The sequence below is a fragment of the Carassius gibelio genome, chromosome A19 (genome assembly GCF_023724105.1).
Source record: "Carassius gibelio isolate Cgi1373 ecotype wild population from Czech Republic chromosome A19, carGib1.2-hapl.c, whole genome shotgun sequence".
Lineage (NCBI taxonomy): Eukaryota > Metazoa > Chordata > Actinopteri > Cypriniformes > Cyprinidae > Carassius > Carassius gibelio.
Window position 1 is genome coordinate 1,401,084 of NC_068389.1, and position 22,201 is coordinate 1,423,284.

A 22,201-nucleotide genomic window follows, 5' to 3' on the forward strand; every position below is an offset into this window, starting at 1 on the left:
TTCCTACTTTTATAATGTACTGGCGAGTAGATTGGCTGATCTTTAAATAGCCTTCTCTTTGCAGCAGTCTTCGCTTATGGCCATACCAGCCTGGCTATGCCTGATCTTGTCTGATCTCGTAAGCTAAGCAGGTTTGGGCCTGGTTAGTGCCTGGATGGGAGACCACCTGGGAATGCCAGGTACTGTAAGCTTTTTTGAAATTTTTCACTTAGTATATAATAATTTTGCCAAAAAATTAGAGTCAATGCCCGATCTCTGAATATAAGCAGGTTTGCGCCAGGTTAGTACATGGATGGGAGACTGCCTGGGAATACCAGGTGCTTTAAATGTTTGGATATTTTTCACGAATTATATAATAATCTTGCAAAAAAAAAAAAGAGTCAATGCCCGATCACTGAATTTTAGCAGGTTTAGGTCTAGTTAGTACTTGGATGAGAGACCGCCAAGGAATACCAGGTGCTTTAAGCTTTTGGAATTTTTTCACTTAGTATATAATAAATTTGGCAAAAAATAGAGTCAATGCCCGATCTCTGAATATAAGCAGGTTTGGGCCAGGTTAGTACATGGATGGGAGACTGCCTGGGAATACCAGGTGCTTTAAATTTTTTGATATTTTTCACAAATTATATAACAATCTTGCAAAAAAAAAAAAAATAGAGTCAATGCCCGATCTCTGAATCTTAGCAGGTTTAGGTCTGGTTAGTACTTGGATGAGAGACCGCCTAGGAATACCAGGTGCTTTAAGCTTTTGGGGTTTCTTTCCTACTTATATAATGTACTGGCGAGTAGATTGGCTGATCTTTAAATAGCCTTCTCTTTGCAGCAGTCTTCGCTTATGGCCATACCAGCCTGGCTATGCCCGATCTTGTCTGATCTCGTAAGCTAAGCAGGTTTGGGCCTGGTTAGTGCCTGGATGGGAGACCGCCTGGGAATACCAGGTACTCTAAGGTTTTTTGAATTTTTTCACTTAGTATATAATAAATTTGGCAAAAAATAGAGTCAATGCCCGATCTCTGAATATAAGCAGGTTTGCGCCAGGTTAGTACATGGATGGGAGACTGCCTGGGAATACCAGGTGCTTTAAATTTTTGGATATTTTTCACGAATTATATAATAATCTGGCAAAAAAAAAAAAAAAAAGAGTCAATGCCCGATCTCTGAATGTTAGCAGGTTTAGATCTGGTTAGTACTTGGATGAGAGACCGCCAAGCAATACCAGGTGCTTTAAGCTTTTGGAATTTTTTCACTTAGTATATAATAAATTTGGCAAAAAATAGAGTCAGTGCCCGATCTCTGAATATAAGCAGGTTTGGGCCAGGTTAGTACATGGATGGGAGACTGCCTGGGAATACCAGGTGCTTTAAATTTTTGGATATTTTTCACAAATTATATAATAATCTTGCAAAAAAAAAAAAAAATAGAGTCAATGCCCGATCTCTGAATCTTAGCAGGTTTAGGTCTGGTTAGTACTTGGATGAGAGACCGCCTAGGAATACCAGGTGCTTTAAGCTTTTGGGGTTTCTTTCCTACTTTTATAATGTACTGGCGAGTAGATTGGCTGATCTTTAAATAGCCTTCTCTTTGCAGCAGTCTTCGCTTATGGCCATACCAGCCTGGCTAGGCCCGATCTTGTCTGATCTCGTAAGCTAAGCAGGTTTGGGCCTGGTTAGTGCCTGGATGGGAGACCGCCTGGGAATACCAGGTACTCTAAGGTTTTTTGAAATTTTTCACTTAGTATATAATAATTTTGCCCAAAAATAGAGTCAATGCCCGATCTCTGAATATAAGCAGGTTTGCGCCAGGTTAGTACATGGATGGGAGACTGCCTGGTAATACCAGGTGCTTTTAAATGTTTGGATATTTTTCACGAATTATATAATAATCTTGCAAAAAAAAAAAAATAAAATAAAAAAAGAGTCAATGCCCGATCTCTGAATCTTAGCAGGTTTAGGTCTGGTTAGTACTTGGATGAGAGACCGCCAAGGAATACCAGGTGCTTTAAGCTTTTGGAATTTTTTCACTTAGTATATAATAAATTTGCCAAAAAATAGAGTCAATGCCCGATCTCTGAATATAAGCAGGTTTGGGCCAGGTTAGTACTTGGATGAGAGACCGCCTAGGAATACCAGGTGCTTTAAGCTTTTGGGGTTTCTTTCCTACTTTTATAATGTACTGGCGAGTAGATTGGCTGATCTTTAAATAGCCTTCTCTTTGCAGCAGTCTTCGCTTATGGCCATACCAGCCTGGCTATGCCCGATCTTGTCTGATCTCGTAAGCTAAGCAGGTTTGGGCCTGGTTAGTGCCTGGATGGGAGACCGACTGGGAATACCAGGTACTCTAAGGTTTTTTGAAATTTTTCACTTAGTATATAATAATTTTGCCAAAAAATAGAGTCAATGCCCGATCTCTGAATATAAGCAGGTTTGCGCCAGGTTAGTACATGGACGGGAGACTGCCTGGGAATACCAGGTGCTTTAAATGTTTGGATATTTTTCACGAATTATATAATAATCTTGCAAAAAAAAAAAAAAGAGTCAATGCCCGATCTCTGAATCTTAGCAGGTTTAGGTCTGGTTAGTACTTGGATGAGAGACCGCCAAGGAATACCAGGTGCTTTAAGCTTTTGGAATTTTTTCACTTAGTATATAATAAATTTGCCAAAAAATAGAGTCAATGCCCGATCTCTGAATATAAGCAGGTTTGGGCCAGGTTAGTACTTGGATGAGAGACCGCCTAGGAATACCAGGTGCTTTAAGCTTTTGGGGTTTCTTTCCTACTTTTATAATGTACTGGCGAGTAGATTGGCTGATCTTTAAATAGCCTTCTCTTTGCAGCAGTCTTCGCTTATGGCCATACCAGCCTGGCTATGCCTGATCTTGTCTGATCTCGTAAGCTAAGCAGGTTTGGGCCTGGTTAGTGCCTGGATGGGAGACCACCTGGGAATGCCAGGTACTGTAAGCTTTTTTGAAATTTTTCACTTAGTATATAATAATTTTGCCAAAAAATTAGAGTCAATGCCCGATCTCTGAATATAAGCAGGTTTGCGCCAGGTTAGTACATGGATGGGAGACTGCCTGGGAATACCAGGTGCTTTAAATGTTTGGATATTTTTCACGAATTATATAATAATCTTGCAAAAAAAAAAAAGAGTCAATGCCCGATCACTGAATTTTAGCAGGTTTAGGTCTAGTTAGTACTTGGATGAGAGACCGCCAAGGAATACCAGGTGCTTTAAGCTTTTGGAATTTTTTCACTTAGTATATAATAAATTTGGCAAAAAATAGAGTCAATGCCCGATCTCTGAATATAAGCAGGTTTGGGCCAGGTTAGTACATGGATGGGAGACTGCCTGGGAATACCAGGTGCTTTAAATTTTTGGATATTTTTCACAAATTATATAATAATCTTGCAAAAAAAAAAAAAATAGAGTCAATGCCCGATCTCTGAATCTTAGCAGGTTTAGGTCTGGTTAGTACTTGGATGAGAGACCGCCTAGGAATACCAGGTGCTTTAAGCTTTTGGGGTTTCTTTCCTACTTATATAATGTACTGGCGAGTAGATTGGCTGATCTTTAAATAGCCTTCTCTTTGCAGCAGTCTTCGCTTATGGCCATACCAGCCTGGCTATGCCCGATCTTGTCTGATCTCGTAAGCTAAGCAGGTTTGGGCCTGGTTAGTGCCTGGATGGGAGACCGCCTGGGAATACCAGGTACTCTAAGGTTTTTTGAAATTTTTCACTTAGTATATAATAATTTTGCCAAAAAATAGAGTCAATGCCCGATCTCTGAATATAAGCAGGTTTGCGCCAGGTTAGTACATGGATGGGAGACTGCCTGGGAATACCAGGTGCTTTACATTTTTGGATATTTTTCACGAATTATATAATAATCTGGCAAAAAAAAAAAAAAGAGTCAATGCCCGATCTCTGAATCTTAGCAGGTTTAGGTCTGGTTAGTACTTGGTTGAAAGACCGCCTAGGAATACCAGGTGCTTAAAGCTTTTGGAATTTTTTCACTTAGTATATAATAAATTTGGCAAAAAATAGAGTCAATGCCCGATCTCTGAATATAAGCAGGTTTGGGCCAGGTTAGTACATGGATGGGAGACTGCCTGGGAATACCAGGTGCTTTACATTTTTGGATATTTTTCACGAATTATATAATAATCTTGAAAAAAAAAAAAAAAAAAGAAGAAGTCAATGCCCGATCTCTGAATCTTAGCAGGTTAAGGTCTGGTTAGTACTTGAATGATAGACCGCCAAGGAATACCAGGTGCTTTAAGCTTTTGGAATTTTTTCACTTAGTATATAATAAATTTGGCAAAAAATAGAGTCAATGCCCGATCTCTGAATATAAGCAGGTTTGGGCCAGGTTAGTACTTGGATGAGAGACCGCCTAGGAATACCAGGTGCTTTAAGCTTTTGGGGTTTCTTTCCTACTTTTATAATGTACTGGCGAGTAGATTGGCTGATCTTTAAATAGCCTTCTCTTTGCAGCAGTCTTCGCTTATGGCCATACCAGCCTGGCTATGACCGATCTTGTCTGATCTCGTAAGCTAAGCAGGTTTGGGCCTGGTTAGTGCCTGGATGGGAGACCGCCTGGGAATGCCAGGTACTGTAAGCTTTTTTGAAATTTTTCACTTAGTATATAATAATTTTGCCAAAAAATAGAGTCAATGCCCGATCTCTGAATATAAGCAGGTTTGCGCCAGGTTAGTACATGGATGGGAGACTGCCTGGGAATACCAGGTGCTTTAAATGTTTGGATATTTTTCACGAATTATATAATAATCTTGCAAAAAAAAAAAAAGAGTCAATGCCCGATCTCTGAATTTTAGCAGGTTTAGGTCTAGTTAGTACTTGGATGAGAGACCGCCAAGGAATACCAGGTGCTTTAAGCTTTTGGAATTTTTTCACTTAGTATATAATAAATTTGGCAAAAAATAGAGTCAATGCCCGATCTCTGAATATAAGCAGGTTTGCGCCAGGTTAGTACATGGATGGGAGACTGCCTGGGAATACCAGGTGCTTTAAATTTTTGGATATTTTTCACGAATTATATAATAATCTGGCAAAAAAAAAAAAAAAAAGAGTCAATGCCCGATCTCTGAATGTTAGCAGGTTTAGATCTGGTTAGTACTTGGATGAGAGACCGCCAAGCAATACCAGGTGCTTTAAGCTTTTGGAATTTTTTCACTTAGTATATAATAAATTTGGCAAAAAATAGAGTCAGTGCCCGATCTCTGAATATAAGCAGGTTTGGGCCAGGTTAGTACATGGATGGGAGACTGCCTGGGAATACCAGGTGCTTTAAATTTTTGGATATTTTTCACAAATTATATAATAATCTTGCAAAAAAAAAAAAAATAGAGTCAATGCCCGATCTCTGAATCTTAGCAGGTTTAGGTCTGGTTAGTACTTGGATGAGAGACCGCCTAGGAATACCAGGTGCTTTAAGCTTTTGGGGTTTCTTTCCTACTTTTATAATGTACTGGCGAGTAGATTGGCTGATCTTTAAATAGCCTTCTCTTTGCAGCAGTCTTCGCTTATGGCCATACCAGCCTGGCTAGGCCCGATCTTGTCTGATCTCGTAAGCTAAGCAGGTTTGGGCCTGGTTAGTGCCTGGATGGGAGACCGCCTGGGAATACCAGGTACTCTAAGGTTTTTTGAAATTTTTCACTTAGTATATAATAATTTTGCCCAAAAATAGAGTCAATGCCCGATCTCTGAATATAAGCAGGTTTGCGCCAGGTTAGTACATGGATGGGAGACTGCCTGGTAATACCAGGTGCTTTTAAATGTTTGGATATTTTTCACGAATTATATAATAATCTTGCAAAAAAAAAAAAATAAAATAAAAAAAGAGTCAATGCCCGATCTCTGAATCTTAGCAGGTTTAGGTCTGGTTAGTACTTGGATGAGAGACCGCCAAGGAATACCAGGTGCTTTAAGCTTTTGGAATTTTTTCACTTAGTATATAATAAATTTGCCAAAAAATAGAGTCAATGCCCGATCTCTGAATATAAGCAGGTTTGGGCCAGGTTAGTACTTGGATGAGAGACCGCCTAGGAATACCAGGTGCTTTAAGCTTTTGGGGTTTCTTTCCTACTTTTATAATGTACTGGCGAGTAGATTGGCTGATCTTTAAATAGCCTTCTCTTTGCAGCAGTCTTCGCTTATGGCCATACCAGCCTGGCTATGCCCGATCTTGTCTGATCTCGTAAGCTAAGCAGGTTTGGGCCTGGTTAGTGCCTGGATGGGAGACCGACTGGGAATACCAGGTACTCTAAGGTTTTTTGAAATTTTTCACTTAGTATATAATAATTTTGCCAAAAAATAGAGTCAATGCCCGATCTCTGAATATAAGCAGGTTTGCGCCAGGTTAGTACATGGACGGGAGACTGCCTGGGAATACCAGGTGCTTTAAATGTTTGGATATTTTTCACGAATTATATAATAATCTTGCAAAAAAAAAAAAAAGAGTCAATGCCCGATCTCTGAATCTTAGCAGGTTTAGGTCTGGTTAGTACTTGGATGAGAGACCGCCAAGGAATACCAGGTGCTTTAAGCTTTTGGAATTTTTTCACTTAGTATATAATAAATTTGCCAAAAAATAGAGTCAATGCCCGATCTCTGAATATAAGCAGGTTTGGGCCAGGTTAGTACTTGGATGAGAGACCGCCTAGGAATACCAGGTGCTTTAAGCTTTTGGGGTTTCTTTCCTACTTTTATAATGTACTGGCGAGTAGATTGGCTGATCTTTAAATAGCCTTCTCTTTGCAGCAGTCTTCGCTTATGGCCATACCAGCCTGGCTATGCCTGATCTTGTCTGATCTCGTAAGCTAAGCAGGTTTGGGCCTGGTTAGTGCCTGGATGGGAGACCACCTGGGAATGCCAGGTACTGTAAGCTTTTTTGAAATTTTTCACTTAGTATATAATAATTTTGCCAAAAAATTAGAGTCAATGCCCGATCTCTGAATATAAGCAGGTTTGCGCCAGGTTAGTACATGGATGGGAGACTGCCTGGGAATACCAGGTGCTTTAAATGTTTGGATATTTTTCACGAATTATATAATAATCTTGCAAAAAAAAAAAAGAGTCAATGCCCGATCACTGAATTTTAGCAGGTTTAGGTCTAGTTAGTACTTGGATGAGAGACCGCCAAGGAATACCAGGTGCTTTAAGCTTTTGGAATTTTTTCACTTAGTATATAATAAATTTGGCAAAAAATAGAGTCAATGCCCGATCTCTGAATATAAGCAGGTTTGGGCCAGGTTAGTACATGGATGGGAGACTGCCTGGGAATACCAGGTGCTTTAAATTTTTGGATATTTTTCACAAATTATATAATAATCTTGCAAAAAAAAAAAAAATAGAGTCAATGCCCGATCTCTGAATCTTAGCAGGTTTAGGTCTGGTTAGTACTTGGATGAGAGACCGCCTAGGAATACCAGGTGCTTTAAGCTTTTGGGGTTTCTTTCCTACTTATATAATGTACTGGCGAGTAGATTGGCTGATCTTTAAATAGCCTTCTCTTTGCAGCAGTCTTCGCTTATGGCCATACCAGCCTGGCTATGCCCGATCTTGTCTGATCTCGTAAGCTAAGCAGGTTTGGGCCTGGTTAGTGCCTGGATGGGAGACCGCCTGGGAATACCAGGTACTCTAAGGTTTTTTGAAATTTTTCACTTAGTATATAATAATTTTGCCAAAAAATAGAGTCAATGCCCGATCTCTGAATATAAGCAGGTTTGCGCCAGGTTAGTACATGGATGGGAGACTGCCTGGGAATACCAGGTGCTTTACATTTTTGGATATTTTTCACGAATTATATAATAATCTGGCAAAAAAAAAAAAAAGAGTCAATGCCCGATCTCTGAATCTTAGCAGGTTTAGGTCTGGTTAGTACTTGGTTGAAAGACCGCCTAGGAATACCAGGTGCTTAAAGCTTTTGGAATTTTTTCACTTAGTATATAATAAATTTGGCAAAAAATAGAGTCAATGCCCGATCTCTGAATATAAGCAGGTTTGGGCCAGGTTAGTACATGGATGGGAGACTGCCTGGGAATACCAGGTGCTTTACATTTTTGGATATTTTTCACGAATTATATAATAATCTTGAAAAAAAAAAAAAAAAAAGAAGAAGTCAATGCCCGATCTCTGAATCTTAGCAGGTTAAGGTCTGGTTAGTACTTGAATGATAGACCGCCAAGGAATACCAGGTGCTTTAAGCTTTTGGAATTTTTTCACTTAGTATATAATAAATTTGGCAAAAAATAGAGTCAATGCCCGATCTCTGAATATAAGCAGGTTTGGGCCAGGTTAGTACTTGGATGAGAGACCGCCTAGGAATACCAGGTGCTTTAAGCTTTTGGGGTTTCTTTCCTACTTTTATAATGTACTGGCGAGTAGATTGGCTGATCTTTAAATAGCCTTCTCTTTGCAGCAGTCTTCGCTTATGGCCATACCAGCCTGGCTATGACCGATCTTGTCTGATCTCGTAAGCTAAGCAGGTTTGGGCCTGGTTAGTGCCTGGATGGGAGACCGCCTGGGAATGCCAGGTACTGTAAGCTTTTTTGAAATTTTTCACTTAGTATATAATAATTTTGCCAAAAAATAGAGTCAATGCCCGATCTCTGAATATAAGCAGGTTTGCGCCAGGTTAGTACATGGATGGGAGACTGCCTGGGAATACCAGGTGCTTTAAATGTTTGGATATTTTTCACGAATTATATAATAATCTTGCAAAAAAAAAAAAAGAGTCAATGCCCGATCTCTGAATTTTAGCAGGTTTAGGTCTAGTTAGTACTTGGATGAGAGACCGCCAAGGAATACCAGGTGCTTTAAGCTTTTGGAATTTTTTCACTTAGTATATAATAAATTTGGCAAAAAATAGAGTCAATGCCCGATCTCTGAATATAAGCAGGTTTGCGCCAGGTTAGTACATGGATGGGAGACTGCCTGGGAATACCAGGTGCTTTAAATTTTTGGATATTTTTCACGAATTATATAATAATCTGGCAAAAAAAAAAAAAAAAAGAGTCAATGCCCGATCTCTGAATGTTAGCAGGTTTAGATCTGGTTAGTACTTGGATGAGAGACCGCCAAGCAATACCAGGTGCTTTAAGCTTTTGGAATTTTTTCACTTAGTATATAATAAATTTGGCAAAAAATAGAGTCAGTGCCCGATCTCTGAATATAAGCAGGTTTGGGCCAGGTTAGTACATGGATGGGAGACTGCCTGGGAATACCAGGTGCTTTAAATTTTTGGATATTTTTCACAAATTATATAATAATCTTGCAAAAAAAAAAAAAATAGAGTCAATGCCCGATCTCTGAATCTTAGCAGGTTTAGGTCTGGTTAGTACTTGGATGAGAGACCGCCTAGGAATACCAGGTGCTTTAAGCTTTTGGGGTTTCTTTCCTACTTTTATAATGTACTGGCGAGTAGATTGGCTGATCTTTAAATAGCCTTCTCTTTGCAGCAGTCTTCGCTTATGGCCATACCAGCCTGGCTAGGCCCGATCTTGTCTGATCTCGTAAGCTAAGCAGGTTTGGGCCTGGTTAGTGCCTGGATGGGAGACCGCCTGGGAATACCAGGTACTCTAAGGTTTTTTGAAATTTTTCACTTAGTATATAATAATTTTGCCCAAAAATAGAGTCAATGCCCGATCTCTGAATATAAGCAGGTTTGCGCCAGGTTAGTACATGGATGGGAGACTGCCTGGTAATACCAGGTGCTTTTAAATGTTTGGATATTTTTCACGAATTATATAATAATCTTGCAAAAAAAAAAAAAATAAAATAAAAAAAGAGTCAATGCCCGATCTCTGAATCTTAGCAGGTTTAGGTCTGGTTAGTACTTGGATGAGAGACCGCCAAGGAATACCAGGTGCTTTAAGCTTTTGGAATTTTTTCACTTAGTATATAATAAATTTGCCAAAAAATAGAGTCAATGCCCGATCTCTGAATATAAGCAGGTTTGGGCCAGGTTAGTACTTGGATGAGAGACCGCCTAGGAATACCAGGTGCTTTAAGCTTTTGGGGTTTCTTTCCTACTTTTATAATGTACTGGCGAGTAGATTGGCTGATCTTTAAATAGCCTTCTCTTTGCAGCAGTCTTCGCTTATGGCCATACCAGCCTGGCTATGCCCGATCTTGTCTGATCTCGTAAGCTAAGCAGGTTTGGGCCTGGTTAGTGCCTGGATGGGAGACCGACTGGGAATACCAGGTACTCTAAGGTTTTTTGAAATTTTTCACTTAGTATATAATAATTTTGCCAAAAAATAGAGTCAATGCCCGATCTCTGAATATAAGCAGGTTTGCGCCAGGTTAGTACATGGACGGGAGACTGCCTGGGAATACCAGGTGCTTTAAATGTTTGGATATTTTTCACGAATTATATTATAATCTTGCAAAAAAAAAAAAAAGAGTCAATGCCCGATCTCTGAATCTTAGCAGGTTTAGGTCTGGTTAGTACTTGGATGAGAGACCGCCAAGGAATACCAGGTGCTTTAAGCTTTTGGAATTTTTTCACTTAGTATATAATAAATTTGCCAAAAAATAGAGTCAATGCCCGATCTCTGAATATAAGCAGGTTTGGGCCAGGTTAGTACTTGGATGAGAGACCGCCTAGGAATACCAGGTGCTTTAAGCTTTTGGGGTTTCTTTCCTACTTTTATAATGTACTGGCGAGTAGATTGGCTGATCTTTAAATAGCCTTCTCTTTGCAGCAGTCTTCGCTTATGGCCATACCAGCCTGGCTATGCCTGATCTTGTCTGATCTCGTAAGCTAAGCAGGTTTGGGCCTGGTTAGTGCCTGGATGGGAGACCACCTGGGAATGCCAGGTACTGTAAGCTTTTTTGAAATTTTTCACTTAGTATATAATAATTTTGCCAAAAAATTAGAGTCAATGCCCGATCTCTGAATATAAGCAGGTTTGCGCCAGGTTAGTACATGGATGGGAGACTGCCTGGGAATACCAGGTGCTTTAAATGTTTGGATATTTTTCACGAATTATATAATAATCTTGCAAAAAAAAAAAAGAGTCAATGCCCGATCACTGAATTTTAGCAGGTTTAGGTCTAGTTAGTACTTGGATGAGAGACCGCCAAGGAATACCAGGTGCTTTAAGCTTTTGGAATTTTTTCACTTAGTATATAATAAATTTGGCAAAAAATAGAGTCAATGCCCGATCTCTGAATATAAGCAGGTTTGGGCCAGGTTAGTACATGGATGGGAGACTGCCTGGGAATACCAGGTGCTTTAAATTTTTTGATATTTTTCACAAATTATATAACAATCTTGCAAAAAAAAAAAAAATAGAGTCAATGCCCGATCTCTGAATCTTAGCAGGTTTAGGTCTGGTTAGTACTTGGATGAGAGACCGCCTAGGAATACCAGGTGCTTTAAGCTTTTGGGGTTTCTTTCCTACTTATATAATGTACTGGCGAGTAGATTGGCTGATCTTTAAATAGCCTTCTCTTTGCAGCAGTCTTCGCTTATGGCCATACCAGCCTGGCTATGCCCGATCTTGTCTGATCTCGTAAGCTAAGCAGGTTTGGGCCTGGTTAGTGCCTGGATGGGAGACCGCCTGGGAATACCAGGTACTCTAAGGTTTTTTGAAATTTTTCACTTAGTATATAATAATTTTGCCAAAAAATAGAGTCAATGCCCGATCTCTGAATATAAGCAGGTTTGCGCCAGGTTAGTACATGGATGGGAGACTGCCTGGGAATACCAGGTGCTTTAAATGTTTGGATATTTTTCACGAATTATATAATAATCTTGCAAAAAAAAAAAAAGAGTCAATGCCCGATCTCTGAATTTTAGCAGGTTTAGGTCTAGTTAGTACTTGGATGAGAGACCGCCAAGGAATACCAGGTGCTTTAAGCTTTTGGAATTTTTTCACTTAGTATATAATAAATTTGGCAAAAAATAGAGTCAATGCCCGATCTCTGAATATAAGCAGGTTTGCGCCAGGTTAGTACATGGATGGGAGACTGCCTGGGAATACCAGGTGCTTTAAATTTTTGGATATTTTTCACGAATTATATAATAATCTGGCAAAAAAAAAAAAAAAAAGAGTCAATGCCCGATCTCTGAATGTTAGCAGGTTTAGATCTGGTTAGTACTTGGATGAGAGACCGCCAAGCAATACCAGGTGCTTTAAGCTTTTGGAATTTTTTCACTTAGTATATAATAAATTTGGCAAAAAATAGAGTCAGTGCCCGATCTCTGAATATAAGCAGGTTTGGGCCAGGTTAGTACATGGATGGGAGACTGCCTGGGAATACCAGGTGCTTTAAATTTTTGGATATTTTTCACAAATTATATAATAATCTTGCAAAAAAAAAAAAAAATAGAGTCAATGCCCGATCTCTGAATCTTAGCAGGTTTAGGTCTGGTTAGTACTTGGATGAGAGACCGCCTAGGAATACCAGGTGCTTTAAGCTTTTGGGGTTTCTTTCCTACTTTTATAATGTACTGGCGAGTAGATTGGCTGATCTTTAAATAGCCTTCTCTTTGCAGCAGTCTTCGCTTATGGCCATACCAGCCTGGCTAGGCCCGATCTTGTCTGATCTCGTAAGCTAAGCAGGTTTGGGCCTGGTTAGTGCCTGGATGGGAGACCGCCTGGGAATACCAGGTACTCTAAGGTTTTTTGAAATTTTTCACTTAGTATATAATAATTTTGCCCAAAAATAGAGTCAATGCCCGATCTCTGAATATAAGCAGGTTTGCGCCAGGTTAGTACATGGATGGGAGACTGCCTGGTAATACCAGGTGCTTTTAAATGTTTGGATATTTTTCACGAATTATATAATAATCTTGCAAAAAAAAAAAAATAAAATAAAAAAAGAGTCAATGCCCGATCTCTGAATCTTAGCAGGTTTAGGTCTGGTTAGTACTTGGATGAGAGACCGCCAAGGAATACCAGGTGCTTTAAGCTTTTGGAATTTTTTCACTTAGTATATAATAAATTTGCCAAAAAATAGAGTCAATGCCCGATCTCTGAATATAAGCAGGTTTGGGCCAGGTTAGTACTTGGATGAGAGACCGCCTAGGAATACCAGGTGCTTTAAGCTTTTGGGGTTTCTTTCCTACTTTTATAATGTACTGGCGAGTAGATTGGCTGATCTTTAAATAGCCTTCTCTTTGCAGCAGTCTTCGCTTATGGCCATACCAGCCTGGCTATGCCCGATCTTGTCTGATCTCGTAAGCTAAGCAGGTTTGGGCCTGGTTAGTGCCTGGATGGGAGACCGACTGGGAATACCAGGTACTCTAAGGTTTTAAGAAATTTTTCACTTAGTATATAATAATTTTGCCAAAAAATAGAGTCAATGCCCGATCTCTGAATATAAGCAGGTTTGCGCCAGGTTAGTACATGGACGGGAGACTGCCTGGGAATACCAGGTGCTTTAAATGTTTGGATATTTTTCACGAATTATATAATAATCTTGCAAAAAAAAAAAAAAGAGTCAATGCCCGATCTCTGAATCTTAGCAGGTTTAGGTCTGGTTAGTACTTGGATGAGAGACCGCCAAGGAATACCAGGTGCTTTAAGCTTTTGGAATTTTTTCACTTAGTATATAATAAATTTGCCAAAAAATAGAGTCAATGCCCGATCTCTGAATATAAGCAGGTTTGGGCCAGGTTAGTACTTGGATGAGAGACCGCCTAGGAATACCAGGTGCTTTAAGCTTTTGGGGTTTCTTTCCTACTTTTATAATGTACTGGCGAGTAGATTGGCTGATCTTTAAATAGCCTTCTCTTTGCAGCAGTCTTCGCTTATGGCCATACCAGCCTGGCTATGCCTGATCTTGTCTGATCTCGTAAGCTAAGCAGGTTTGGGCCTGGTTAGTGCCTGGATGGGAGACCACCTGGGAATGCCAGGTACTGTAAGCTTTTTTGAAATTTTTCACTTAGTATATAATAATTTTGCCAAAAAATTAGAGTCAATGCCCGATCTCTGAATATAAGCAGGTTTGCGCCAGGTTAGTACATGGATGGGAGACTGCCTGGGAATACCAGGTGCTTTAAATGTTTGGATATTTTTCACGAATTATATAATAATCTTGCAAAAAAAAAAAAGAGTCAATGCCCGATCACTGAATTTTAGCAGGTTTAGGTCTAGTTAGTACTTGGATGAGAGACCGCCAAGGAATACCAGGTGCTTTAAGCTTTTGGAATTTTTTCACTTAGTATATAATAAATTTGGCAAAAAATAGAGTCAATGCCCGATCTCTGAATATAAGCAGGTTTGGGCCAGGTTAGTACATGGATGGGAGACTGCCTGGGAATACCAGGTGCTTTAAATTTTTGGATATTTTTCACAAATTATATAATAATCTTGCAAAAAAAAAAAAAAAATAGAGTCAATGCCCGATCTCTGAATCTTAGCAGGTTTAGGTCTGGTTAGTACTTGGATGAGAGACCGCCTAGGAATACCAGGTGCTTTAAGCTTTTGGGGTTTCTTTCCTACTTATATAATGTACTGGCGAGTAGATTGGCTGATCTTTAAATAGCCTTCTCTTTGCAGCAGTCTTCGCTTATGGCCATACCAGCCTGGCTATGCCCGATCTTGTCTGATCTCGTAAGCTAAGCAGGTTTGGGCCTGGTTAGTGCCTGGATGGGAGACCGCCTGGGAATACCAGGTACTCTAAGGTTTTTTGAAATTTTTCACTTAGTATATAATAATTTTGCCAAAAAATAGAGTCAATGCCCGATCTCTGAATATAAGCAGGTTTGCGCCAGGTTAGTACATGGATGGGAGACTGCCTGGGAATACCAGGTGCTTTAAATTTTTGGATATTTTTCACGAATTATATAATAATCTTGCAAAAAAAAAAAAAAAAAGAAGAAGTCAATGCCCGATCTCTGAATCTTAGCAGGTTAAGGTCTGGTTAGTAATTGAATGATAGACCGCCAAGGAATACCAGGTGCTTTAAGCTTTTGGAATTTTTTCACTTAGTATATAATAAATTTGGCAAAAAATAGAGTCAATGCCCGATCTCTGAATATAAGCAGGTTTGGGCCAGGTTAGTACTTGGATGAGAGACCGCCTAGGAATACCAGGTGCTTTAAGCTTTTGGGGTTTCTTTCCTTCTTTTATAATGTACTGGCGAGTAGATTGGCTGATCTTTAAATAGCCTTCTCTTTGCAGCAGTCTTCGCTTATGGCCATACCAGCCTGGCTATGCCCGATCTTGTCTGATCTCGTAAGCTAAGCAGGTTTGGGCCTGGTTAGTGCCTGGATGGGAGACCGCCTGGGAATACCAGGTACTCTAAGCTTTTTTGAAATTTTTCACTTAGTATATAATAATTTTGCCAAAAAATAGAGTCAATGCCCGATCTCTGAATATAAGCAGGTTTGCGCCAGGTTAGTACATGGATGGGAGACTGCCTGGGAATACCAGGTGCTTTAAATGTTTGGATAATTTTCACGAATTATATAATAATCTTGCAAAAAAAAAAAAAAAGAGTCAATGCCCGATCTCTGAATTTTAGCAGGTTTAGGTCTAGTTAGTACTTGGATGAGAGACCGCCAAGGAATACCAGGTGCTTTAAGCTTTTGGAATTTTTTCACTTAGTATATAATAAATTTGGCAAAAAATAGAGTCAATGCCCGATCTCTGAATATAAGCAGGTTTGCGCCAGGTTAGTACATGGATGGGAGACTGCCTGGGAATACCAGGTGCTTTAAATTTTTGGATATTTTTCACGAATTATATAATAATCTGGCAAAAAAAAAAAAAGAGTCAATGCCCGATCTCTGAATCTTAGCAGGTTTAGATCTGGTTAGTACTTGGATGAGAGACCGCCAAGGAATACCAGGTGCTTTAAGCTTTTGGAATTTTTTCACTTAGTATATAATAAATTTGGCAAAAAATAGAGTCAGTGCCCGATCTCTGAATATAAGCAGGTTTGGGCCAGGTTAGTACATGGATGGGAGACTGCCTGGGAATACCAGGTGCTTTAAATTTTTGGATATTTTTCACAAATTATATAATAATCTTGCAAAAAAAAAAAAAAAATAGAGTCAATGCCCGATCTCTGAATCTTAGCAGGTTTAGGTCTGGTTAGTACTTGGATGAGAGACCGCCTAGGAATACCAGGTGCTTTAAGCTTTTGGGGTTTCTTTCCTACTTTTATAATGTACTGGCGAGTAGATTGGCTGATCTTTAAATAGCCTTCTCTTTGCAGCAGTCTTCGCTTATGGCCATACCAGCCTGGCTATGCCCGATCTTGTCTGATCTCGTAAGCTAAGCAGGTTTGGGCCTGGTTAGTGCCTGGATGGGAGACCGCCTGGGAATGCCAGGTACTGTAAGCTTTTTTGAAATTTTTCACTTAGTATATAATAATTTTGCCAAAAAATAGAGTCAATGCCCGATCTCTGAATATAAGCAGGTTTGCGCCAGGTTAGTACATGGATGGGAGACTGCCTGGGAATACCAGGTGCTTTAAATGTTTGGATATTTTTCACGAATTATATAATAATCTTGCAAAAAAAAAAAAAAAAGAGTCAATGCCCGATCTCTGAATCTTAGCAGGTTTAGGTCTGGTTAGTACTTGGATGAGAGACCGCCAAGGAATACCAGGTGCTTTAAGCTTTTGGAATTTTTTCACTTAGTATATAATAAATTTGGCAAAAAATAGAGTCAATGCCCGATCTCTGAATATAAGCAGGTTTGGGCCAGGTTAGTACATGGATGGGAGACTGCCTGGGAATACCAGGTGCTTTAAATTTTTGGATATTTTTCACGAATTATATAATAATCTTGCAAAAAAAAAAAAAAAAAGAAGAAGTCAATGCCCGATCTCTGAATCTTAGCAGGTTAAGGTCTGGTTAGTAATTGAATGATAGACCGCCAAGGAATACCAGGTGCTTTAAGCTTTTGGAATTTTTTCACTTAGTATATAATAAATTTGGCAAAAAATAGAGTCAATGCCCGATCTCTGAATATAAGCAGGTTTGGGCCAGGTTAGTACTTGGATGAGAGACCGCCTAGGAATACCAGGTGCTTTAAGCTTTTGGGGTTTCTTTCCTTCTTTTATAATGTACTGGCGAGTAGATTGGCTGATCTTTAAATAGCCTTCTCTTTGCAGCAGTCTTCGCTTATGGCCATACCAGCCTGGCTATGCCCGATCTTGTCTGATCTCGTAAGCTAAGCAGGTTTGGGCCTGGTTAGTGCCTGGATGGGAGACCGCCTGGGAATACCAGGTACTCTAAGCTTTTTTGAAATTTTTCACTTAGTATGTAATAATTTTGCCAAAAAATAGAGTCAATGCCCGATCTCTGAATATAAGCAGGTTTGCGCCAGGTTAGTACATGGATGGGAGACTGCCTGGGAATACCAGGTGCTTTAAATGTTTGGATATTTTTCACGAATTATATAATAATCTTGCAAAAAAAAAAAAAAGAGTCAATGCCCGATCTCTGAATTTTAGCAGGTTTAGGTCTAGTTAGTACTTGGATGAGAGACCGCCAAGGAATACCAGGTGCTTTAAGCTTTTGGAATTTTTTCACTTAGTATATAATAAATTTGGCAAAAAATAGTCAATGCCCGATCTCTGAATATAAGCAGGTTTGCGCCAGGTTAGTACATGGATGGGAGACTGCCTGGGAATACCAGGTGCTTTAAATTTTTGGATATTTTTCACGAATTATATAATAATCTGGCAAAAAAAAAAAAAGAGTCAATGCCCGATCTCTGAATGTTAGCAGGTTTAGATCTGGTTAGTACTTGGATGAGAGACCGCCAAGCAATACCAGGTGCTTTAAGCTTTTGGAATTTTTTCACTTAGTATATAATAAATTTGGCAAAAAATAGAGTCAGTGCCAGATCTCTGAATATAAGCAGGTTTGGGCCAGGTTAGTACATGGATGGGAGACTGCCTGGGAATACCAGGTGCTTTAAATTTTTGGATATTTTTCACAAATTATATAATAATCTTGCAAAAAAAAAAAAAAATAGAGTCAATGCCCGATCTCTGAATCTTAGCAGGTTTAGGTCTGGTTAGTACTTGGATGAGAGACCGCCTAGGAATACCAGGTGCTTTAAGCTTTTGGGGTTTCTTTCCTACTTTTATAATGTACTGGTGAGTAGATTGGCTGATCTTTAAATAGCCTTCTCTTTGCAGCAGTCTTCGCTTATGGCCATACCAGCCTGGCTATGCCCGATCTTGTCTGATCTCGTAAGCTAAGCAGGTTTGGGCCTGGTTAGTGCCTGGATGGGAGACTGCCTGGGAATACCAGGTACTCTAAGGTTTTTTGAAATTTTTCACTTAGTATATAATAATTTTTCCCAAAAATAGAGTCAATGCCCGATCTCTGAATATAAGCAGGTTTGCGCCAGGTTAGTACATGGATGGGAGACTGCCTGGGAATACCAGGTGCTTTAAATGTTTGGATATTTTTCACGAATTATATAATAATCTTGCAAAAAAAAAAAAGAGTCAATGCCCGATCACTGAATTTTAGCAGATTTAGGTCTAGTTAGTACTTGGATGAGAGACCGCCAAGGAATACCAGGTGCTTTAAGCTTTTGGAATTTTTTCACTTAGTATATAATAAATTTGGCAAAAAATAGAGTCAATGCCCGATCTCTGAATATAAGCAGGTTTGCGCCAGGTTAGTACATGGATGGGAGACTGCCTGGGAATACCAGGTGCTTTAAATTTTTGGATATTTTTCACGAATTATATAATAATCTTGCAAAAAAAAAAAAAAAAAAAAAGAAGAAGTCAATGCCCGATCTCTGAATCTTAGCAGGTTAAGGTCTGGTTAGTAATTGAATGATAGACCGCCAAGGAATACCAGGTGCTTTAAGCTTTTGGAATTTTTTCACTTAGTATATAATAAATTTGGCAAAAAATAGAGTCAATGCCCGATCTCTGAATATAAGCAGGTTTGGGCCAGGTTAGTACTTGGATGAGAGACCGCCTAGGAATACCAGGTGCTTTAAGCTTTTGGGGTTTCTTTCCTTCTTTTATAATGTACTGGCGAGTAGATTGGCTGATCTTTAAATAGCCTTCTCTTTGCAGCAGTCTTCGCTTATGGCCATACCAGCCTGGCTATGCCCGATCTTGTCTGATCTCGTAAGCTAAGCAGGTTTGGGCCTGGTTAGTGCCTGGATGGGAGACCGCCTGGGAATACCAGGTACTCTAAGCTTTTTTGAAATTTTTCACTTAGTATATAATAATTTTGCCAAAAAATAGAGTCAATGCCCGATCTCTGAATATAAGCAGGTTTGCGCCAGGTTAGTACATGGATGGGAGACTGCCTGGGAATACCAGGTGCTTTAAATGTTTGGATATTTTTCACGAATTATATAATAATCTTGCAAAAAAAAAAAAAAAAGAGTCAATGCCCGATCTCTGAATTTTAGCAGGTTTAGGTCTAGTTAGTACTTGGATGAGAGACCGCCAAGGAATACCAGGTGCTTTAAGCTTTTGGAATTTTTTCACTTAGTATATAATAAATTTGGCAAAAAATAGAGTCAATGCCCGATCTCTGAATATAAGCAGGTTTGCGCCAGGTTAGTACATGGATGGGAGACTGCCTGGGAATACCAGGTGCTTTAAATTTTTGGATATTTTTCACGAATTATATAATAATCTGGCAAAAAAAAAAAAAAAGAGTCAATGCCCGATCTCTGAATGTTAGCAGGTTTAGATCTGGTTAGTACTTGGATGAGAGACCGCCAAGCAATACCAGGTGCTTTAAGCTTTTGGAATTTTTTCACTTAGTATATAATAAATTTGGCAAAAAATAGAGTCAGTGCCCGATCTCTGAATATAAGCAGGTTTGGGCCAGGTTAGTACATGGATGGGAGACTGCCTGGGAATACCAGGTGCTTTAAATTTTTTGATATTTTTCACGAATTATATAATAATCTTGCAAAAAAAAAAAAAAAAAAGAAGAAGTCAATGCCCGATCTCTGAATCTTAGCAGGTTAAGGTCTGGTTAGTAATTGAATGATAGACCGCCAAGGAATACCAGGTGCTTTAAGCTTTTGGAATTTTTTCACTTAGTATATAATAAATTTGGCAAAAAATAGAGTCAATGCCCGATCTCTGAATATAAGCAGGTTTGGGCCAGGTTAGTACTTGGATGAGAGACCGCCTAGGAATACCAGGTGCTTTAAGCTTTTGGGGTTTCTTTCCTTCTTTTATAATGTACTGGCGAGTAGATTGGCTGATCTTTAAATAGCCTTCTCTTTGCAGCAGTCTTCGCTTATGGCCATACCAGCCTGGCTATGCCCGATCTTGTCTGATCTCGTAAGCTAAGCAGGTTTGGGCCTGGTTAGTGCCTGGATGGGAGACCGCCTGGGAATACCAGGTACTCTAAGCTTTTTTGAAATTTTTCACTTAGTATATAATAATTTTGCCAAAAAATAGAGTCAATGCCCGATCTCTGAATATAAGCAGGTTTGCGCCAGGTTAGTACATGGATGGGAGACTGCCTGGGAATACCAGGTGCTTTAAATGTTTGGATATTTTTCACGAATTATATAATAATCTTGCAAAAAAAAAAAAAAAGAGTCAATGCCCGATCTCTGAATTTTAGCAGGTTTAGGTCTAGTTAGTACTTGGATGAGAGACCGCCAAGGAATACCAGGTGCTTTAAGCTTTTGGAATTTTTTCACTTAGTATATAATAAATTTGGCAAAAAATAGAGTCAATGCCCGATCTCTGAATATAAGCAGGTTTGCGCCAGGTTAGTACATGGATGGGAGACTGCCTGGGAATACCAGGTGCTTTAAATTTTTGGATATTTTTCACGAATTATATAATAATCTGGCAAAAAAAAAAAAAAAAAGAGTCAATGCCCGATCTCTGAATGTTAGCAGGTTTAGATCTGGTTAGTACTTGGATGAGAGACCGCCAAGCAATACCAGGTGCTTTAAGCTTTTGGAATTTTTTCACTTAGTATATAATAAATTTGGCAAAAAATAGAGTCAGTGCCCGATCTCTGAATATAAGCAGGTTTGGGCCAGGTTAGTACATGGATGGGAGACTGCCTGGGAATACCAGGTGCTTTAAATTTTTGGATATTTTTCACAAATTATATAATAATCTTGCAAAAAAAAAAAAAAAAATAGAGTCAATGCCCGATCTCTGAATCTTAGCAGGTTTAGGTCTGGTTAGTACTTGGATGAGAGACCGCCTAGGAATACCAGGTGCTTTAAGCTTTTGGGGTTTCTTTCCTACTTTTATAATGTACTGGCGAGTAGATTGGCTGATCTTTAAATAGCCTTCTCTTTGCAGCAGTCTTCGCTTATGGCCATACCAGCCTGGCTATGCCCGATCTTGTCTGATCTCGTAAGCTAAGCAGGTTTGGGCCTGGTTAGTGCCTGGATGGGAGACCGCCTGGGAATACAGGTACTCTAAGGTTTTTTGAAATTTTTCACTTAGTATATAATAATTTTGCCCAAAAATAGAGTCAATGCCCGATCTCTGAATATAAGCAGGTTTGCGCCAGGTTAGTACATGGATGGGAGACTGCCTGGGAATACCAGGTGCTTTAAATGTTTGGATATTTTTCACGAATTATATAATAATCTTGCAAAAAAAAAAAAAAAAGAGTCAATGCCCGATCTCTGAATCTTAGCAGGTTTAGGTCAGGTTAGTACTTGGATGAGAGACCGCCAAGGAATACCAGGTGCTTTAAGCTTTTGGAATTTTTTCACTTAGTATATAATAAATTTGGCAAAAAATAGAGTCAATGCCCGATCTCTGAATATAAGCAGGTTTGGGCCAGGTTAGTACTTGGATGAGAGACCGCCTAGGAATACCAGGTGCTTTAAGCTTTTGGGGTTTCTTTCCTACTTTTATAATGTACTGGCGAGTAGATTGGCTGATCTTTAAATAGCCTTCTCTTTGCAGCAGTCTTCGCTTATGGCCATACCAGCCTGGCTATGCCCGATCTTGTCTGATCTCGTAAGCTAAGCAGGTTTGGGCCTGGTTAGTGCCTGGATGGGAGACCGCCTGGGAATACCAGGTACTCTAAGCTTTTTTGAAATTTTTCACTTAGTATATAATAATTTTGCCAAAAAATAGAGTCAATGCCCGATCTCTGAATATAAGCAGGTTTGCGCCAGGTTAGTACATGGATGGGAGACTGCCTGGGAATACCAGGTGCTTTAAATGTTTGGATATTTTTCACGAATTATATAATAATCTTGCAAAAAAAAAAAAAAAGAGT

The 22,201-nt window shown here is 39.3% G+C and overlaps 28 pseudogenes; all 28 read left to right on the top strand.

The window, feature by feature from the left end:
* The first annotated feature begins 72 nt into the window (after positions 1-72).
* Positions 73-191, top strand: LOC127936375 (uncharacterized; annotated as a pseudogene).
* Positions 192-831: 640 nt separating this feature from the next.
* LOC127937245 (uncharacterized) lies at positions 832-950 on the top strand (annotated as a pseudogene).
* A 645-nt stretch (positions 951-1,595) lies between these two features.
* LOC127937571 (uncharacterized) lies at positions 1,596-1,714 on the top strand (annotated as a pseudogene).
* A 511-nt stretch (positions 1,715-2,225) lies between these two features.
* LOC127937525 (uncharacterized) lies at positions 2,226-2,344 on the top strand (annotated as a pseudogene).
* A 498-nt stretch (positions 2,345-2,842) lies between these two features.
* On the top strand, positions 2,843-2,961 carry LOC127936376 (uncharacterized; annotated as a pseudogene).
* A 640-nt stretch (positions 2,962-3,601) lies between these two features.
* Positions 3,602-3,720, top strand: LOC127937246 (uncharacterized; annotated as a pseudogene).
* A 782-nt stretch (positions 3,721-4,502) lies between these two features.
* Positions 4,503-4,621, top strand: LOC127936912 (uncharacterized; annotated as a pseudogene).
* Positions 4,622-5,541: 920 nt separating this feature from the next.
* On the top strand, positions 5,542-5,660 carry LOC127937573 (uncharacterized; annotated as a pseudogene).
* Positions 5,661-6,171: 511 nt separating this feature from the next.
* LOC127937527 (uncharacterized) lies at positions 6,172-6,290 on the top strand (annotated as a pseudogene).
* Positions 6,291-6,788: 498 nt separating this feature from the next.
* Positions 6,789-6,907, top strand: LOC127936377 (uncharacterized; annotated as a pseudogene).
* A 640-nt stretch (positions 6,908-7,547) lies between these two features.
* Positions 7,548-7,666, top strand: LOC127937247 (uncharacterized; annotated as a pseudogene).
* Positions 7,667-8,448: 782 nt separating this feature from the next.
* LOC127936913 (uncharacterized) lies at positions 8,449-8,567 on the top strand (annotated as a pseudogene).
* A 920-nt stretch (positions 8,568-9,487) lies between these two features.
* LOC127937574 (uncharacterized) lies at positions 9,488-9,606 on the top strand (annotated as a pseudogene).
* A 512-nt stretch (positions 9,607-10,118) lies between these two features.
* On the top strand, positions 10,119-10,237 carry LOC127937528 (uncharacterized; annotated as a pseudogene).
* A 498-nt stretch (positions 10,238-10,735) lies between these two features.
* Positions 10,736-10,854, top strand: LOC127936378 (uncharacterized; annotated as a pseudogene).
* Positions 10,855-11,494: 640 nt separating this feature from the next.
* LOC127937248 (uncharacterized) lies at positions 11,495-11,613 on the top strand (annotated as a pseudogene).
* Positions 11,614-12,534: 921 nt separating this feature from the next.
* On the top strand, positions 12,535-12,653 carry LOC127937575 (uncharacterized; annotated as a pseudogene).
* A 511-nt stretch (positions 12,654-13,164) lies between these two features.
* On the top strand, positions 13,165-13,283 carry LOC127937529 (uncharacterized; annotated as a pseudogene).
* Positions 13,284-13,781: 498 nt separating this feature from the next.
* LOC127936379 (uncharacterized) lies at positions 13,782-13,900 on the top strand (annotated as a pseudogene).
* A 642-nt stretch (positions 13,901-14,542) lies between these two features.
* Positions 14,543-14,661, top strand: LOC127937249 (uncharacterized; annotated as a pseudogene).
* Positions 14,662-15,166: 505 nt separating this feature from the next.
* Positions 15,167-15,285, top strand: LOC127936548 (uncharacterized; annotated as a pseudogene).
* Positions 15,286-16,205: 920 nt separating this feature from the next.
* LOC127936202 (uncharacterized) lies at positions 16,206-16,324 on the top strand (annotated as a pseudogene).
* Positions 16,325-17,108: 784 nt separating this feature from the next.
* Positions 17,109-17,227, top strand: LOC127936549 (uncharacterized; annotated as a pseudogene).
* A 916-nt stretch (positions 17,228-18,143) lies between these two features.
* LOC127937559 (uncharacterized) lies at positions 18,144-18,262 on the top strand (annotated as a pseudogene).
* A 784-nt stretch (positions 18,263-19,046) lies between these two features.
* Positions 19,047-19,165, top strand: LOC127936551 (uncharacterized; annotated as a pseudogene).
* A 1,063-nt stretch (positions 19,166-20,228) lies between these two features.
* LOC127936552 (uncharacterized) lies at positions 20,229-20,347 on the top strand (annotated as a pseudogene).
* Positions 20,348-21,272: 925 nt separating this feature from the next.
* Positions 21,273-21,390, top strand: LOC127937593 (uncharacterized; annotated as a pseudogene).
* A 500-nt stretch (positions 21,391-21,890) lies between these two features.
* On the top strand, positions 21,891-22,009 carry LOC127936553 (uncharacterized; annotated as a pseudogene).
* The last annotated feature ends 192 nt before the right edge of the window (positions 22,010-22,201 follow it).